The sequence below is a fragment of the Cryptomeria japonica genome, chromosome 2, assembly GCF_030272615.1.
Source record: "Cryptomeria japonica chromosome 2, Sugi_1.0, whole genome shotgun sequence".
Lineage (NCBI taxonomy): Eukaryota > Viridiplantae > Streptophyta > Pinopsida > Cupressales > Cupressaceae > Cryptomeria > Cryptomeria japonica.
Genome location: NC_081406.1, coordinates 239,777,475 through 239,795,954, shown reverse-complemented (window position 1 = coordinate 239,795,954; position 18,480 = coordinate 239,777,475).

Here is an 18,480-nt window from a genome sequence, read left to right as displayed (position 1 = left end):
ACACCTTATTCCTTGGTGTATGGTGCGGAAGCCATTTTACCCTTGGAAGTGGAGATTCCTTCGTTGCGAGTTTCTTTGCAACACCTGATTGATGATGAGACACACAGAGTCTCTCGGCTGCATCAGCTTGAGATGTTAGATGAAAAGTGTCAGACAGCTCTGACACATTTGCAAGCATATCAAAACCGTCTCCGTTGCTCTTATAATAAGAAAGTCAAAGGGCGGCACTTCAAAGTGGGAGACCTGGTTTTAAAGGCAAATCCCAATAATGCACAGTCTACTGACATCATCAAAGGCAAGTTTGAACCTAATTGGGTTGGGCCTTTCATAGTAACTGCAGCCTATGGCTCGGGGGCATATCAGCTTGCTACTCCAGAAGGTGAACCTCTGTCTGATCCTATCAATAGCATGCATCTTTGCAAGTACTGGGCGTAGTTTTCTCTCAGCACTTCTTCAAATATGATCTTGAAAAAATACAAAAAAATGAAAAAAAGCAAAAATATACAAAAAAAATGAAAAAAATCATGAAAATACAAAGCAAAAAGTGAAAAGCAAAAGAAACAAGAGCAAAAAAATTAAAGCAAAAATGATTCGCCCTCTAGTGAAAACCTAGCAAACAGGCGCTTTGGGCAAGTACCATGGTGAAAACCTGGCTATCAGGTGCCATGAGTAATGAGATCATTGCTCCGTCATCTATCATGACTTCTAGCTATGCTTTCTCTCGACCGGTTTATCATGCCTATCTTTGTCTCGACCTAATGTTCTGTTCCAGGCCTGTTATTGGTCAACATCACTGTCTTGCATACTCCGGTTTCTTGTACATATGTTTTGGTCCCGGTCTATGTGTCTTTCAAATGCACATTGGGTGCCTTCCCCTTGTCATGATCAATCACTGGAACTTTTGAATCCAATAATGTCCTGAAATAAATCCTAAAAATTGAAAAATGTCCTGAAATAAATCCTAAAAAAATTGAAAAATGTCCTGAAATAATCCAAAAAAATCAAATAATGTTCTGAAAAAAGTCATAAAAATCGAAAAATGTCCTTAAAAAAAAAGTCATAAAAATTGAAAAATGTCCTGAAAAAAGTCATAAAAATTGAAAAATGTCCTAAAAAAAGTCATAAAAATTGAATAATGTCCTGAAAAAATCCCTAAAAAGTCAAATAAAGTCCTAAAAAAATGAACACAAAACAATTAAAACTCGAATAGCAACACAAAAACAAAAACACGCATTTTGCAATAAAATCCCCTTTATGCATCGACAGATCACTGAGCATTCCTCCAATGACTCACAATTCAACATTGTGCTTTAATGAAATCATGCGTTAATAAATGAACTTTTCAATCAAATCAAACACTCAAACTGATCCAAACTATCATATCAATCGAATATCAGCATCAAAATCATTTGTCCCTGTTCCTATTATCATGGGTCTTATACAGGGTGTGGTATACTCGAAACCAGACTGTGTCCTGTCTTAGACAGGGTACCGCATTTCCTGAAACCAGACAACATGATCATCCTATCAGTCCTTTCAACTTTTGACAATGAAGATCAAGATGTTTGTTTGATTTGTTGGAATTTGTGCATCTTATCTTTTTATTGATTTATCTTTGGTTTCGATCATGTTCCTATGTTACTCGATGATGTCACTGAGTGATTTAGAGTGACCGGGATGGTTCATGATCCTTTTCTTTTTTGATTGTGATTGTTGCTTGTCTATGATGTGTCTGTCTTTCGCAAATCAGGTTGCATTTCAGCTCTGGCCTTTAATGCCATGATGCTACGCATCCAATTTGCTACATAAAAATAAAGGTTCTCACCTACAAAGTGAATTACTGAAAGCAAGTTTTTCTTCAATTGTCCTCTGTCTCATGTTCTTCTTACTAACACTTCTTCCATCCGGTCGGATAGTCAATTCGGTCTAGTGCTCCGATATCCAAACATACATATTGCATCCTGCATCCATTTGGTTAGTACATTTGCATTGCATCAAGCATCACATCAAGCATTTTATCCATTTCATATTATAAATGCATCAACAATACATAAAAATACATAAAAATACATCCATACATGTTCATACACAATGCATAAGTCATCCATACATGAAAAATAACTACAAGTCATAACACATTTCATCCCATCATATCAATGCATATCATATCACATAGCATAATAATATCGGAGTACAAAATCGGACTGTCTGTCCTAAGTATGGCCCGCAGGCTGACTACAAAATGTCAAACTACATAATGTCCACTGTCTGTCATAAGGAGTACGTGCCTCTGTCACTGGGTGCTCCCTCTGTCCTCCTCATCCCTGCCCTGTCTCGCGGATGATGTCCCTCCTGGTCCTGGCTGTGGTGGTCTCATAGGTCCACTTACCCCCATGCTGCTCAATGACCTCCGAGAGCGTGACCTGCTCTCTGTCCTCGATCATACCCGATATGAAGGTGCTCTCCACTCTGGTGGAACTGCACTCTCATATAGTGTCCTCCAATATAGTCTCTCCTCTCCGGTCTCTACTAGCATCTGTGCCATCTCCCGTGCACTAGCATCCCTAATCAACCCAATGAACTCAGTGACTCTCTATCCCTCTCGCTGTGCCTGAGCTATTGCTGTATCTCATTCTGTCCTCAAGATGGCATTTTGTCTCTCCAATGTTGCAATGTAATCCTGCTGACTCGCTATTGTAGCCCTACACATCTCCATCTCCTCTATCCTAGCTGTCTCCGACTCTATGGGAATATCCTACAATGTCTCCTGATCAGCTGAGTCTGGCTCACCATCATCTCCGTCCTCATCCTCCTCACCATCATCTCTGTCCTTGTCACCCCCCTCAGCCTCATCATCCTCATCATCCTCCTCATCCTCGTCATCTCCCTCCTCTCCTGTGAGTGGGAAGTCTTCTTGTCTCCTCGGTACTAGAATGTCTGGATCTGTCAATGGCACTAGTCATCATCGTGCAAACCACATCTCATACTCCTCTATCGTCCCAGCATCTACCACATCTGACCTTCAATCCCACTGTCTCTGCTGTAACTGTGCAAAGTCGGCATATGCTATGTGTGGCTGAATCATACTCCCCCACTGACTCGTCTCTCTGTGAGACCGGGCAAACTAAGCCATCCTCTTAGGTACATCTTGTCGCTCTCCAAACTGTCGTCTGACCCTCTCTGGCAGGTACATCTCAATCACTCTCTGGCGGTTCACTGGTCCCCCAATCAGGTACCTCTCCTGTCTGCAATATGGTAACTCATCACTATCATCTGACCATCCGGGGCAATCTCAATATGGCCTCCATATGAACTCTCTCAGTCTATCTAGCTCATGTCGCCAGTACAATATATATCCAAATGGACCCTATCTCAGTGCTCCACCATAGCAATACACATATGGTCGGTGTGGTACTACCTGTCTATCTGTAATCGGTCGACATATGGCAATATGCTCGAATGCCCATACCTGAAGCAATGTGACTCCACAGCTCAGAGTCTGAACTCCCTGATATGCTATCTGATGCAACTAAAAATAGAGCATAGCAAGCACACATGGTCCCCATGCGTACACTGTCCCCTCTATCACCATCCGCTCTAGCACTCTTCCCCAGCCAATAGGGAATCCATGTCCTCGTCTATCCCCTGCTAGAAGACATGCTATCACCACTGCTATCACCACATATCGTCGATCATACTCAGACGCCATGCTCTCCCAACCGATCTCCCTCTCGACGATGTCCAGATCATCTGCGTCACACTCAAATAGCCTGCATAATGCATCTCTCGTTGTCACTGGGTCATACTCTATCATCTCTCCATGTATCAGAATGCGGAGGATGCACCATACATCCTCTAATGTCACTGTCGCCTCGCCAGTCGCCAAATGGAATGAGGAGGTCTCCGAATGCCATCGCTCTGCCAATGTGGTAAGCAATCCTGTGTTTGCCCTAATCTAAGGCATGTATGTGATGTAGTATATCCCTAGTTCTGCTAAGATATCTCTGTCTGTGCTCCTGAGTCTATGTCGTAGCATGAAGCAGTTAGGTCGGTTCTCCCGCATGATCAACGGATACTGTCGACTCTACATCGCAATTGGGGCATATTTTTGTCAGTTTTTAGGGTTTGCTCCTACAGGTTGCATTTCCTCATTTTCATGTTCAAATCAAGGTTTTTTTCATCTAATCTGACCTCCCCTACCCTTCTCCCTCTGTTTCGGATCATTTGCATGTCATTTTGACCAAAATTAGGGTTTTTCATGCACTCTTGCGCCTGTGTCAAGGAACCTGCGCCTGTGTCAGGTAACCTGCGCTTGTGTCTTCCTACACAAGTGCAGAAGACCCTACACAAGCGCAAGATTCGCCCTGCACAAGTGCAGGAGTCCATTTTTGCAGTTTCCGTAGGCCCCGCAATGTCCCGCAAGCATTTAACATTCATGAAATTTAAAACATGGGTTTTTGAGATCCATACCGCTGCTCCTGTGTCGTCCGGTCGTCTGAGTGTGCGTACACATTCTCCAAGGTGATCTGCCCTTGGAATGTTCGCCATCTGTCTGCAAGTGTCCTTATCCAGAGTAATAAATCCTCCTCTTTGGCTAGTACAAATGAGCAATTTTCACCCTCTTGGTCTCATTTATAGCTCTTGGTCATTGCATAGATGGACGTGCACCCTCTCCATCTTATGTTGGTCATGGTCTTGTGCACCTTAAATTGCTTGTCCTTCATGCATCCGATCTCTGATTGTCCGTCCGTTCGATCCTATCATTTTTATCGATCAATTGGCCTCTTTTCTGCATGTTTTCGGCCAATTCCTCAAGGGGGCATGCATATGTCATTGTCAATTGTCTAGGGCATTTTCAGTATTGTTCTTTGAAACAACGCTTAAAATCGCATTGTCTCAAAGAGGGGCAAAATGTAGACACCTAAAAATGGTCAACGCTTGCGAGGTCATACTTTAACATTTGCGCATTGCCTCATTTTAGGTTTTTGCGTCGCATTAACATTTCTCCTATGTCATGCACTTGGTTTTTATCATTTGCGAGCATCAAGTCATTCTTCTACATTCTTCAATCATCTCGTTCTCAAATTTGGTCTTGTCGATAACGCTATCCAGTCATGATTTTGATCGATTTTATCCTATCGCATCAATGTGCGTATTCATTTGTCATCATTTTGGACATCGTCAATCCTAATTAGGATTTTGTCCTCTTTTCAATTTTGTCATTTTGCGATCGATTTGTCATCGATCATTGTCATTGTTCGATCTTGTCATTTTGCGATCGATTTGTCATCGATCGTGGTCATTTCCAATCTTGTCGTCTTGCAACCTATTTTATCATCGATCCTCGTCCTTTTGTCAATTTTGTCATTTTGCGATCATTTCGCTATCGATCATTGTCTGTCTCAATTATGTCAATTTGGATCAATTTGTCATTGTTCCTCGTCATTTGGCGCATTTATCAATCAAATCATTTATCATATTGGTCTTTGTTAAATCAAAATCATGATCGACATTAATTATCTTCAACCAAGACCTAATTGACATCCTTGCTTTGCTAATTCATCTTCTAGGGTTTCATGATTTAGTCATTTAACCTTGTGCATCATTTCTTCCTTTAGGATTAATAAATTACTTATTTATCCTAAGTTTTCTCATTACAATTAAATATTCATTTAATTGGCTAATTATTCCTCTTTGTGAATGAATTAATTAATAAATGAAAAATTATTGATTAATTCACTAATTTATAATTTCCATCAATTTCTTAATTCCTAATTTCTTAATTCTCTAATTTCCTAATTTTCTAATTCCTAATTTCAATTTCCTCCTATTTCTCTCCTAAATTCATGGAAATGACATGTCAATTTGTCATAAATTTGTCATAATTGACAATCAATCAATTTTGACATAGAAGTTGTCATAATTTGTCATAAATTATCAATCAACAAATTTTGCATGGAAAGTGCATAATTTGTCATAATTGATTTGCAATTTTCATTTGAATTAGATCATGCTAATCTTGTCATCTCTCCAATTCCTCTATAAATTGGATGATCTTCATCAATCAAGGCTAATTTGGTAATTGGTAATCAGACTATCGAATTTCGAGTACTCTTGATCAGTAATCTTGTCTACTTGCTTTCAATTGTGTGTGTGCACTTGTAGGTGAGATCCACAATCCAACCATTTGAAGAGGAAAGAAGAACAATGGAGCTGCATGAAGGAGCGTTCAAGTCATGTCTATGGTTTGCATAATCTTTCATTTTTGAATGCTTTTATTTCATGTCTCTATTGAGTGTTGTTTAGGATTAGATCATTACATTTTGTGTTTTCGTGATTGAGCTAATGCCTAGTGTTTTGATATACTTGCTTATGATGATTTCCTATTTCCTAACGTACAATATCATCACCAACAATCCATCAATTCTTCTCATATCAACATCATCTTTTACTGATACACCATCATCTCATCAGTTATGCCAACATTCCAACATTCTCCCCCTTTGGCATTAATGGCAACACTAAAATAATGCAACAACAAAACAATCAACTAATGACAAATACCAGGAACTCATCATGTCATGTTGTACTAATGTGTTCTTTACTTGATCTTCTCCTCCTTTGCATTACTTCTCATTGTTTCATTTCTTCTCCCCCTTTGATAGCAGTGCCAAAGGTGCAAAGGTATTTTTTGTCTTCATCTTTGACTGCTACTATCTCCATCATCTCTATGTGCCTCATCTTAGCTACTCCCCCTGAGGATTAGCCCACTTTTCATCAATCCATAGTGAAAGATATTGAAGAATTTACTAGATTGATGCTTCCACATCTTCTTAGTTGACCTTGGGTAGGTGTATAACCCCTAACTTACCTCTAAGATATTCAAAGGTAGCCTTAGGCAATAGTTTTATGAATATATATGCCATTTTTTCCTTACTAGACACATGCTCCAATCTCACTTTCTTTTCCTATACTCTTTCTCTCATAAAGTGATACTTCAGTTTAATATGTTTAGTCCTAGCATGCAGTACCAGGTTATTTAAAATGTTTATAGCACTAATGTTATCACACTGTATGATCACCAGTTCTGTCATATCCTCCTTGAATCCTTCCAAGACATTTCTCATCCATATAGCTTGTGTATAATTCATGGATGCAACCACACATTATTCTTCTTCTATAGAGTGAGATATACAACTTTGTTTCTTACTAGTCCAAGATATCATTGTACCACCTAGAAAGAATGCACCACCAGTTGTTCTTTTTCGGTCATCTACATTTCCTACCCAATCAGCATCACTAAATACCTGGAACGAAAAAATTCCTCTATATGGATACCACAATCCATAATTAATTGTCCCTCTAAGATATCTGAATATTCTCTTTACTACTATCATATTTGTCTCCTGAGGGCTCTTTTGAAATCTTGCTACTAAACCAACTACATGGGAAATATCTGGTCTACTATGAAAAACATAGTGAAGTTTCCCAATCATAGTTCTGTATTCCTTCTCATCCACTAAGGGTGAATCATCTTCTTTTGATAATCTACAACCTATAACCATAGGTGTTCCAATAGGTTTATAGTCTTCCATTCCAAAGGTTTTTAACACTTCCTTCACATACTTAGATTGACTAATAAAGATATCACCTTCCAACTGTTGGACTTGGAAACCAATGAAAAACTTTATCTCACCTATCAGAGACATCTCAAACTCTTCCTTCATCTCATCTACAAAATTCATACACATATCATCATCTCCTCCAAATATAATGTCATCAACAAATACTTCTAGAATCAACATCTTGTCTCCTTCAATCAACAAATAAATATTTTTGTCCTCACTGGTTCTCTAAAATGCTATCTTTATCAGATGTGCATGAAGTATTTCATACCATGCCCTTGGTGCTTTCTTTAATACATATAATTCTTTATGCAGTTTGCATACCATATCCTTATCTTCTCTAAATGCAAACCCATCCGGTTGTTCAATATACACCTGTTCTTCAAGAATACCATTCATAAATGTTGACTTTACATCCATTTGATAAACTTTAAAACCTTTAAAAGTTGCAAATGCAAGTAGCATTCTAACACCTTCAAGCAATGAACCAATGCAAAGGTATCTCCATAATCTTCACCTTCTTCATGTGCATACCCTTTGCATACTAGTCTTTCCTTGTTTCTAACAACTTCTCCTTCTTCATTCAACTTGTTTTTAAATACCCACTTTGTACCAATCACATTTTTATCATCAAGTCTAGGAAAAAGTGACGAAGTGTTGTTTTTCTTAATCTAATCAAGCTCTTCATTCATTTATTTTAACCAATCATCATCCTTAAAAAATTCTCTCACTATCTTCAATTTAACTATGGAAATCAGACAAGAGATTTCTTTGATTTTTCTTCTAGTCTGCACTCCAGCATTTTTGTCACCTATTATCTGGTCTTGAGAATGATTTAACCTTACATACCTAGGTATAACCTATTCTAGTGCAATAACCTCTTCTTGTTATTCATCATCTTAATCTTCTATTTATTGAGCTTCTTCCACTGCACTATTCTGCTCAAGATCTTTCTGCACTTCCAGTTCAATAATCACAAGTTTTTGTTCATCATCGGCTGGATCAGATTTGCTATAGTATCATTAGGTTTATCAAGAAACTCATCAACTTTTACATTTACACTCTCCAAACCTTCTTTTTCCTTTTGTTAAAACACTCGAGAACTTTTCTCTTAGTAGAGTAGCCAAGGAATGTTCCCTCATCACTTTTAGGGTCAAATTTACCAGTATATTCATCTCCTTTTATAAAACATCTGCTGCAAAAAACTTTGAAATAAATGACATTAGGATTTTTACCATACTATAACTCATAGGGTGTCTTATCATTACCTTTCTTCACTAGTACCCCATTCAATGTGTATACAACAGTGCTAATTGCTTCTCTCCAAAATATCTTAGGTACATCTCCCTATATTAGCATAGTCCTTGTTGCTTCAACAATGGTTTTCTTTCTCCTTTCTGCAATTCCATTCTATTGTGGTGTCCTTGGAGTAGATAATTGCCTCTTTATTCCATTTTCATCACAATATCTTACAAACTCATCTGATGTAAACTCTCCACCTCGGTCAGATTTCAGGCACTTAAGATTCTTACCAAATTCCTTTTCTACTAAGGCCTTGAATGCCTTGAACTTGTTGAAAGCTTCTGAATTTTCCTTCAGAAAAGTAACCCACGTCATTCTAGAAAAAGCATCAGTAAATAACATGAAATACTTATCACCATAAAAACTTCTAGTCCTCATAGGACCACATAAGTCAGTGTGCACTGAATCTAAGATATGCTCAGAAGAAAAAGATTTACTCTTAAAAGAATATGTAGTCATCTTACCCAACTAACATTCTTTACACATCACATTGTCTGGTTTAACAAGTTGTGGCATATCTCTCACCATACTAGACTTTCTGACCTTAACCACATTATCAAAGTTCACATGACAAAACCTTCTATGCCATAACAAACTATCTTCAACCTTAGCAACCAAACACCTGTTTACACTAGCATTCAGATGGAATAAGTTACCATTAGTTTGTTTACTAGTAGCAATTAATTCTCCTTTGCATCCTAAGATCTTACACACTCAATTATTAAACTCAAGATGATAACCTTTGTCATTCAACTAACCAACACTCTATAAGTTATATTTCAAACCTTCAGGCCAATATACATCATCAACACTAATTTTGCCATTCAAAGAGATAGAACCTTTACCTTTTACCATACAAGGTGAATTGTGCCCAAATATTACTACACCACCATCAAATTGTTCAAGAGAAAGAAACTTGTTCTTATCATCGGTCATGTGGTGTGAGCAACCACTGTCAATAATCCATTCATCACTGTTGTGAATGTGCAATACTAAAGCCTTTTTATCAAACAAATATTCCTTAACAACAACAAAAATAATCTCCTCATTATCTTCATCCTCAGATTCCTCATCAGTGACTCTTTTGTCAACTGCAACATAGCACTATTTCTTTACGTTTCCCTTATATTTTCTAAATTTTTCCTTTTGATCACTATTAGGAAAATTTGCAACTATATGCCCCATCTTGTTACAAGAGAAAAATTTGAGAGGCAACTGACCTTTGTAACTTACTAGTGCCCCTAGGAAGTCTTTTTGCCAATAGAGCTTCAAATTCCATCAGATGACCTTCATCATCCACATCAGTTTTACTACCTCCATGATGAATTGACCTGCATTCATGAATATGACAAACATCTTTCCCTTTTCTCACTAGTACACTAGATATAGATGCTTTGAAAGAAGATTTTGTCTTAGGTACACTATTATCAAAACTATTTAACTCAAAAGCAATGAGCTTACCAATGAAAGAATCAATAGTAACCTTATCATTACTAACTGACCTCAACTCTTGAATAGAAGGCACTCTAATGGCATAGGAAAGAAATAGGGTTCTAAGCATCTTACTCAACATAGTGTCTTCTTCTATAGTACCACCAACACTTTTTGTTCCATCAATAACTTATTTTATCCTTTGTCCATACTGAGTGATATTTTCTCCTTCCATCACTCTCGTGTCATCAAAATTTCCTCGAAGACTCTTTTCTTTAGCCTTTTGAACATGCTTATCACCACCATAGATTAATTATAACTTCTTCCAAACTTCAAAAGAAGTTTCTAAACCATGGACATCAATATATTTAGTATCAGAAAGTATACTTACAATGGCTTCCAATGCTTGAATGTTTTCCTATTTCTCCTTAAGTTGATCTGCAATTAGAGGACTAGTAGGAGGTACATACTTAGTAATAACATGTTGCCAGAACTGAGCACCCATACCTTTTATGTAAATCTTAATTTTATCACTCCATATTATGTAGTTGTCCTTAGTGAATTTGGAACCCTCCTTCTTCATCATCTTCAGATCTTTTCCTCAAGTGGTTAAGCTTCTGCACAAAGAGGACCTAGTTCTTTGATACCAATTGTTATTGTGAGGATCTAGTTATTACCAAGAGGGGGCTAAATCAGTAATATCAAGAAACTGCAATCTTTCACCAATCTACAAAATACTTCACAAAATAGTTCATAAACAATATCGGTAATTACTCAATCAATCACTTAAAGAAGATTTACCAAACTACTCATTCATGTGTTCATCAACATGTAAGCGATGAAACGATATCAAATCCACATATAAAAAAATCAACCACCATATGAACACTGAGATTTTTCATGTGGAAACCCAAATGGGAAAAACCTTGAAGGGAATTAGTACCCACAAGATTTGCACTCTTTTGGAATGCACCCTGTTAAGAGCCTAGCCTGGTTAGGAGCTATATGATAATGCCCAGTTAAGAGTAGACCATGTTAGGAGTCACTTAGTGAAGGGATTTAAACCTCAATCCTGTTAAGTGCTCTACCCTATTAGGAGTAACCTTGCTAAAGGATTTAAACCCAAATTAATGAGCCACCCAGCAAAGGGATTTGCAATATCAGGCCTGTTAAGACCTAACTGGTTAAGGGATTTTAATAATGTTATAACTGTTAGGGAACAACAAATAAAAGATCTGATCAATGCACTCTTTGCTTGCTAGTACAAATCCATTTCAGCTCCAGTCTACTTCACTCATGCAGACATATCAATCTAGTTCGACACATTCTTCTTCTTTGATCAGTGACACAAAAAACCTTCTCAAACTTGACCTAAATACACTTTACAATTAGGTAAGTTACATAACCCTAACTTACAATAAATTTACATCATAGATCATAACAGATCATTGAAAATCATTACAACTCATCATACAGATCATTACAATGAATTTCAAGATAATTACAATCATTGAATGATCATAACACATCACCACACATCAATCTCATAAGCTTTCAACGACTTATCACATTCTGCTAAGCACTTCATTGTTTCCCAAAAAATTCACTCCTTGTATGTACTCAAATAAATTTTTATCCATTCCCATAGATTCTAACATGTCACCACTAAGTTAAGAACATGAAAACATCCATCACCAAACCATAAAATATCACTGGTCAAAGATCTTGTTACCGATTCTCAAACCCTACACTAAATATACAATAGTCAATCATGACTTCTGGTTCTCCAAACATTATGTGGTTGCAAACATAGACTCATTACAATGTCATAAGCATACATTCCAAACCGCAAAACCTAACTCAACACGAATCTATACCGCAACCATCTCCTTCTTTGTTCATGCTTACCGGTTGACTACTACTTAGCAGTTTTGTTGTTCAATTCAATTCATTACCAGTTAGGCACTAATGATAGACTTGGATAGCTTAGATAAAATAAAAAACATAAACAAACATGGTTTCCATCAATGACAACACAAATAACTGATCATATAGTCATCATATCACATTTATATCATCACCAACAATCCATCAATTATTCTCATATCAAGATCATCCTTTATCAGTACACTATCATCTCATCAGTTATGCCAATATAATTCATCAATACGGTCCATGAGAATATTCACTCTTTGGAAGAATAAAAAATCAGGGACTCCTAATGAAACTAGATCTATCAAAGGCTTATGATTGGGTGGACTGGAATTTTTTTCTCAAAGTCCTTAAAGCTTTTGGATTTGGTGAGAAAGTGATTCAGATGTTTTTCCAACTGATATCTACCCCCTCACTCTCTGTTATTGTTAATGGTTCTCCTACCCCCTTATTCAAGTCTTCAAGGGGACTCAAACAAGGGGATCCTATATCCCCTATTTTGTTTTTTCTTTTGGCTGAAAGTTTGGGTAGATACATCAACAAGCTTATTTCTGAAGGTTATCTAAAAGTGTCAGACCATTGTCTACTGATAGGGTCTTCTCTCATAAAAAATTTGTTGATGGCATGGTTCTACTAGGATCATCAACTATCAAGGAAGCTAGAACTCTAAAATAGGCTCTGAATTACTATAGCCAAGCTTCAGGCTAGCGGATAAACTGGATGAAAAGCTCTCTCTTCTTCCTCAACACTCCTAAAGACACGCAAAGGAGAATAGCTAGAATCTTGGGATGTCAAATAAGTTTGTTTCCTTTTATCTACTTGGGTCTCCCTCTATTGACAAAACCTCCTGACTCATTTCAGATTAATCTGGTGGACAAGTTGCACAAGAAGTTAGCTAGCTAAAAAGGTTCCCTTCTTAGCGAAGCAGGGAAGATTCAATTATTAAAATCCTCCCTCTAGAGTTTACCTATGTATTCCTTAAGATTGTTTAGAATCCTAATCAAGTTTGTTGATGCCATTGAAAATATTAAAAAGTCTTTTCTTTGGTTAGGGGTTGAGGGGAGGAAATGGATTTCTTTGATTGCCTGGGATAAAGTCTACAGACCTAAAAAAATGGGTGGCCTTGGTTTGAGAAACAGTAAGACCCTTAATAGATATCTCCTCGCCAATCAAATCTAGAGGAAATTTGGGGAAATTGGTGAATGCAATTCAATTTGGAAAGCCAAATACCTACATTCTCAGTCATCTCTTGTTGAGTTTCTTACTTCCTTTGAAGCCCCTTCTGGTTCCACAATTTAGAATAATGTTGCTCAATCTAAATATACTGCTGGGATTAGTAAAAGATGGGCTATTGGTAATGGTAGAAAATTCAATTTTTGGGAGGATATTTGGCTACTGGAGACCCCTCTTTCCAATAAGGATAGTTTTTCTCCTTTTATCCATGCTTGCAAGGCTTGATTTGGAGCTAAGGTGGGTGACTATTGGAAGGATAATCAATGGGTGAATCTGAATTCCATAGACCCAACACTCAACCCTTTGATGTTGTTTCTTAATTCTTTTTTGTTAGACCCAATGCTCGAGGATAGGATTATTTGGGTTGGTACCTCTTCTAGCAATTTCTCACTCACTTTTGTTGTCCTTTTTTTGTCCCATTCTCAAGAGCTTACCCCTTATTGGTCTAAAGCCTGGGTTCATGGCCTTATCCCAAAGATCAATATCTTTTTTTTGATCCTTCTGCAGAACAAAATCCTCACCACTGATAGTCTCTGCAAAAGAGGCTTGCATCTCCCTAATAGATGTTACCTTTGCCTAAATGAGGAAGAAAATGTTTACCATATTTCTCTCCAATGTTCCTTCTCCTCTTCTATTTGGTCACAAGTCTTGTAGTTTTGGAATCTAAATTGGGTCTTTCCTGCTTCTATTCAAGAGTGCTTCATTGGTTGGAAATGCCACTCCTCGAACAATTCTATCAAGAAATTATGGGATTTTATTCTTCCTCATGTGGTATGGGGAATTTGGAAAGAGATGAACAATATAATGTTCAGAGACTTCTACTCCTCTTTGAAAATGTTTTTTACTAAAATAAAGTAGGCCATTTTGGAAATTCTGAAATTTGATGGTAAATCTCTTTTTTTTCAAGAACATGGACAAGTTGGATCTTTTCAATAATTGGAACGTTTTTCCATCTTTAGATAGAAATGACAAGAAGGATAAGAGGGATAGCAGCAAATGGTCTTTTCCTCCGACTGGTTGGATCAAAGTTAATTTTGATGGGGTGGCCAAGGGGAACCTAGGGCCGACTGGGTGTGGGGGAGTGATAAAAAATCAAGTTGGCTATTTTATTGCAGTGGTGGTTCTCCCCATGGGGTCTCAAACCAACCAATTAGCTGAAGCCATGGCATCTTACCAAGCTCTTACTCTTGCTAAAAATTTGGGCTGTCATTAACCAAGGAGATAATTAACTCCTTTGAGTGGTGTATTATTTCATGTGGTTATAAAGAGATCAATGCCATGGCTGATTGGGTTGCCAACATGGTTGTTCGAGCCGATCAAATGATCTCCTAGATAGGTGAACTAGATCTTCCTAATGATGCCTGTGTCATCCTCATTTATGACAAATTGCATGGAAAAGAGGGAGCGATAAGTGATGATAACAATGTACTTATCAATGAAAGTTTCTATAATGAATTGTAAAGGGTGGCACTTGAAGAATGAGTTGGTGTTTAATGCAGACAAGACCTTACATGCATTCTAGGTGTCCATTTCATTTTTGAGGGTTTCTATTCTCTACATTTTGGCCCTTGTTTTTGTTTTATTCTGCATTGTGAAGGGTGTGAGAAACTCTGTTGTGGCTACAATGGGAGGCAATAGGAAGAGGATTGAATTGCTTACCTATAATGAATGGAAGAAGAAACCTAAAGTGTGGGATATTCTGGAAGATGCCAAAATAATGGGGTATATGGAGTGAATTCTTGGTAAAAACCCTATTGTTACTAGGTTATTCAAGAAGAATTGGAAGGAGGGCAGAATCACCATAGGTGGAAGGAAGGTGGAAATTGATGAAGGAATGATTTATGAAGTTACTGGGATGCCAATGGAGGGCAAAAAATTCTATAGGGATATAAATCTCACAGAGGCAGCTATTAAGCGGTTCCTGAAGGAAGACTCTGAGAAAGCCAAATTGGTGAAATCTAGCAAGATCTACTATTCTCCAAAGGTGATTAAAAAGGTATGGAGAGGAGTTTTATTTGTTGTGATGCAATACGCCACTCTTAATGGTAGATACTCTCATGTTTATGGCTACTATTTTGTGCTCTTGAATCACTTTCACCACAAAGATATAGTGTCAATCCCTTTCTACCTATATTGTTCCTTGAACACTAGTATAAGGTATTTTAGGGATAACATAGATAGAAATCCACCCATGCACGAAGGGTTAATGTTTCTTTTATATAATCATGTTAAGGCCATCTCTATTTAACACTCTATCATTGAGTTTTTGGCCTCAGACGAGGAGTCAGAGAACTCAAATGACAATGAAGATGAAGGGTCCAATAAAGAAATGGAAGGTGATTTTGACATGGATAACCCAGCCAAGGGAACCAGAAGGGGGAAGGATTAAAATATGGCTTTTGGGTTTGCTGGAAATATTTTTGGTAAAGGGGTTAAGGGAAATAGGAAAAAGGTGTAGGAGGAGGACAACTAGTTTGAAGAAGATGATGAGGATGATGATGGTATGGAGACTAAAAGTGAAAATGCCACCCCACTGCCTAAGAAGAAAACTAAGCACAGTCCATCTATCACTGATATTAGCTGGGAGAAGGAGGTTGGTACATCAAAGGTCACTTCTCATCCTTTGGATCCTAATAGATGGATTTGTGGTGTAGAGAAAGAGGGAAAGAATGTGGTAGAAGGAGAGACTCTGCCTCCTATAGATAGAGTCACAATTGTTGATGTGCAAACCCTGGAGAATTATTTTTATTTTTTAGACTTCAATAAGGATAGCAATAATCCTCCCATAGCTATGCTTCACACTGCAAAGAATGGGGTGATGGATTTTTATAAGGTTTTTAAAATGGGTCTACTTAGAGATTGAAAGTTTGAAGTCTAAATAAGAGGGCTCTTCAAAGAAAATGGACATTTTGGAAGCTATCAGGATGGGTAATCTCAATTCTTTGCTTGATAATTTGAAGGAATTAACTCATGCCATTAGTGCTGCAGAGGCTATTACTGAGGCTTATGGTTCCAAATTCAAAGCTGTGGAGGCTAGGTTCAATGAGTTGGGAAAAAGGGTTTATAGTCCTAAGTAAACCTTGAAGAAGATTGGAGAACAAAGTCACAATATTCTGAAAGATTTAGTTGATAAATTGAGAGTGTTGATTAGTAAACTAGAACAAATCCAGCTAGAAAAGAATACGATAGATGTTTATGAGGACAAGGACTTGATCCCTGAAGGTGTGGTTCTTGGACCTCGTAAAAGAACTCAAGCGAATACGAGGAAGATGACTCAAGAAGCTAAGGAACTAGATGATCTCAAGAGTGTTGTTGCCTCTATGGATCAACCAGAGAATGAAGTTGTGGAGCTTCTTAATAATTTCTCTTAGTTTTGTTGTCTTGTTCTCTTGGATGTCCGTTTCGTGTCGCTGTGTTGTACTTTTGTTAATTTTGGTTCTCTTGTTGGCTTTTTGTTTCTGCTAACTATTTATATTTGTTGTTATGTTCTTTCTAGCTGGGCCTTTCATGTTTAATCTCTTTTCTAATTTGTTGTAAAGAGTTTCGGGCCCCCCTCAAAACCTATTTTTCATGTAATAAAAAACATCTGCAATGTGTAAATGTTTGCAATAAATTTATGGTTTTTTTTTATTTTAAATATTTAGAATGATACATTGTTGTTAGGTTTTGTACATAAGAGGAGATGAATAGTAATGTTCATTTCATTTGAAACATGATTCTCATAGAGAATATTTTGGATCAAGTATCCACAATTGCATACATCAAGGGAAGTCTCTTTCCAACTGTTGTAACTAGACTTATATCTGGTGGTTGCATGTGTAGGGAAGACCTAAGATTGATGAGCCTTGTGATTGTCATCACAAAATATAAGTACTTTTTTTGTGATAAAAGATAGGAACTATATGTGTGTTATAAATGAGGAAATTGAAAATATCAAGCAGAGTGCACTATACCAGTAGTGGTAATCGGAGGATGAATGTGACAAGTGGCAGTGTCAAACAATGTGCATCCTAGTGGGAGGATGATAGGCAATTATTATCTACATCTGCATGCAAATAACATTGTCATTAATTAAAGCAAAGTAAACACCCACATCCAAAATATATGTAGGAATTGTCATCAAGGAGAACACTTGGAGTTTTTCACATATCAATTGAGACTATTGAATATGAAATTTCAGAAGATATGTGATGCAAAACATATCTTGAAGCTATTGAGAAAAAGGTGCTCAATAACAACAATATGTAAAAGCTAATGTTTAACAAAAGGGATTGAATTTGATAGTGTAAAATTTCTATAGAGACAAAAGTAATACTTATGGTGAAAGGTCATGTTGATAATTGATAATAGAGGTTATGTTGTGGATATGTAGTACATGTGTTTATGCTATGAAAGGAAGAGGGAACCTACTAGTGTTTAAAATAGGCCAAGAATTTGTAAGTATATGTATTGTTGGAGCATATGCAATCAATGGTCTAGAAAATAACTAAAACTATGAAAGTGGAGGGGAATTACATAGCATGGTCACTCAATCTTTTGGATTATTGGTTGTGCAGAAGTGAAGCAAGGGGTTGGAGGATTCTTTCACACTTTTGTGGATTGACAAACATATAGCAAAATAAAATATGCATAAGTAAATTGAATATAGGTTCATTTTGTGCTATGAAAAAAAGGCATAAAAGTAAACAATTTATGTATTTGTATAGTGTAATGATAGGGGAGGTTTCTCCCTGGGGTACAGGTTGCATACCATTAAGGGTCCATACATAACTTCTGAAGAATTCAATGTATGAGTAGCTTGAGATAGTGCCTATGAATGTAGAAACTTGTCAAATTCAAATAAATATTCTAACACGTGTGTAAAAGAAATAAATCATATGTAAATCACAAGGACTTCCCCTATAGATACGAAAAATTATGGTTGGGGTCTTTATTTTGGACAACAACAAGTTGTTAA